Here is a 2,681-nt window from a genome sequence, read left to right as displayed (position 1 = left end):
AATTGCCACGGCTTATCATCCACAAACAAATGGCTTAGCTGAGCTCTCTAATAGGGAAATAAAAGGCATTTTGGAAAAAATTGTAAAACCCAATAGAAAGGATTGGGCATTTAAATTAGACGACGCTTTATGGGCATACAGAACTGCTTTTAAAACACCAATAGGTATGTCCCCATACAAGCTAGTCTATTGAAAAGCCTGCCATCTGCCTTTAGAGCTAGAGCACAAAGCATAATGGGCTATCAAAGAGCTCAATATGTCTTTGAAAGAAGCCGGAAAGAAAAGGATGTTGCAACTGTGTGAACTGAATGAACATAGGTTCTTGTCTTATGAGAATTCCAAACTTTATAAAGAAAAGACAAAGAAATGACATGATAATAAAATCCAGCACAGAGAATCGAGAGAAGGCCAGCTTGTGCTGTTATTTAATTCTAGACTGAAGTTATTCCCTGGAAAACTTAAGTCTAGATGGTCTGGGCCTTTTCTTATTTCTAAAGTTTATCCTTATGGAGCAGTGGATTTGGTAATCCCAGAAGATAATTCTATTTTCAAGGTTAATGGCCAAAGGGTAAAAGTGTACCATGATCCGGCAGCGGTCTCAGAACAGCACTCTGAGAGCTGTGCTGCTCCCTGCTAAAATCTCAAAGATCCCCCTTGGACTTCTTAAAAGTCCGCCTTTGTTTGTAAATAAAGTTCAATTTCATAGTTTGGTTGTGTTTTAAAGTTTTCATTGTTTGGTGTGTTTTTGAATAAAAGTTTGGTGAGCTGCTCATAATGCTGTAGCATTCTAGGCCTGCAGCTCTGTGTGAACCGGGAAAAGTGGGTTGAGCTTTTATTTTTAAACTTTTCTTTTAAAAGATTGTTTTTATGGTGTTGGGGAAATTTGGCGCTGGTTTTTGAAAAAGAAAGAGAGGAAGAAAGATGGGTTAAGGTTAAACCAAGGTTAAGGTCTTAGGATAGTACAAGATAGTACATGGAGGTACTTGGTACCTTGCACACCCTCTTACACCATCATTGCTTACTTCTCAGTCAAAAGGTGAAAATTATCACAAGATGATAGGTTGGGCTTTGAGGGTTATGTCTCAATTAATGAGAAGGCTTAAGCTTTAATGACCCTGTACCTTCCTTGAGAAACCGCCGGCTGATAACCTCTTAGACCCACTAAGTGCTACTTAGAAAACCATCATTAAACCACCTTTTTCTTAACCCACCTTTGCAATCAACCACCCCCCACTCTTCCCTCCATTACTCTCCCCATCACTCCAAAACCTCACCACCATCACCGGCCTAAAAACCACCAGCACCGTACCTGCTGTCACTCAAAAACCCTCCCCTTTTCTGCATTTTTTCCATCTCCATCCTCCATCAATTGCTGTCTTCAACAATGGTTAGGCTAAAGAGAGCAGTTGCCCGTCCCCCTCCAAGGGGACCTCTTCGAAGAAGCAACAGAAGGAGAAACACTGTTCTACCCTCAAATGCTATACCAGAGTTGGTAGAGCTAAGTGAAAACACTATGCAAGAGTCAAGCCATTGAAGAATTCAGCTCCATGACCTCAATGAACCTCCTATGGATGAATTAGAACATGACATTGAGGTAATTTTCAACTTTACTGTGCTTGTAGAAGACTATATTTCATCTGAGTCTGAGGATGATGCCACTAGGGCAGAAGTCTTGGGAAGGGTGTACTTGCTTCCTTGGAATGTTGAAACCACCCATGCTCCCATTCAAGATTTTGTTGAGGCCACACCTCAAAGCAAGGACTTTGAGGTCATTGATGATATCTTGGCCAAAATGGGGATTGATCATTCTAAGCAGAGCACTGTGGAACAGACATCCATGGATGTTTTGTTAGAGGCTGTTGAAACACTAGCCTCTCCTAGTCCCACTCATGTGAAGCCTCCCTCTAAGAAGAGGAAGGCCTTGGGAAAGAACTCAGCCAAGAAAACTACTCAAACCACAGGTCTTGCAGCTAAAAAGAAGAAAGCTAGTGTTGTTGAAAAAGGCAAGGCAGCAGCCTTAGAGGATTCTCCTAGAAGAATCACAAGGCAGTCACAGAATGCTGCAGCATCCAAAGAACAACCTGCTCCTACTTCTTCCACTCCAGCAATCACAGAGAGATCCATGCTACCTTTGGAGGGCTTCAGTTCTGTCAAGGCCAAGGCTCTGTTTGAGAAATTCAAAGACAAGACTGCCTGGCCCAACAAAGGTTTTTGATCACAAGAGTGTGGAAGAGTGCCCATTTATTAAAGAGGTGATTAGAAGTTTGGGATGGCAAAGCTTCTGTGAGGTACATAACTCTTACAATCTCTCACTTACTAGGGAATTCTATGTTGAGGTTGCTGCTAGCAATTCATGTATGATCAAGGTTAGAGGTGTTTGCCTATCCTTTGATGATGAGACATTGAACAATGTCTTAGGTCTCACCACTCCCTTTAATTCAGACTTTGAGACCCTTAAGCACACTGCCTCCTAGTCTAAACTCAATAAAATCTGTGAGGCAGTGGCAAGACCAGGCACCACATGGGAGCATCATTCCAACTTTTCACTTAGGATCTTCAAGGCTGCCAATTTGACCCCCAATGCTAATGTATTGGTCAATTTTGTCAAGCACTCTCTGCATCCCACAACCCATGACAGCTCCCTTAATGTTGAAAAGATGGTGCTGCTGTATTGCATTCTC

Source organism: Cynara cardunculus (assembly GCF_001531365.2).
Source record: "Cynara cardunculus var. scolymus isolate 2C chromosome LG 13, CcrdV1, whole genome shotgun sequence".
NCBI classification, from domain to species: Eukaryota; Viridiplantae; Streptophyta; class Magnoliopsida; order Asterales; family Asteraceae; genus Cynara; species Cynara cardunculus.
This window is presented reverse-complemented; position numbering follows the sequence as displayed.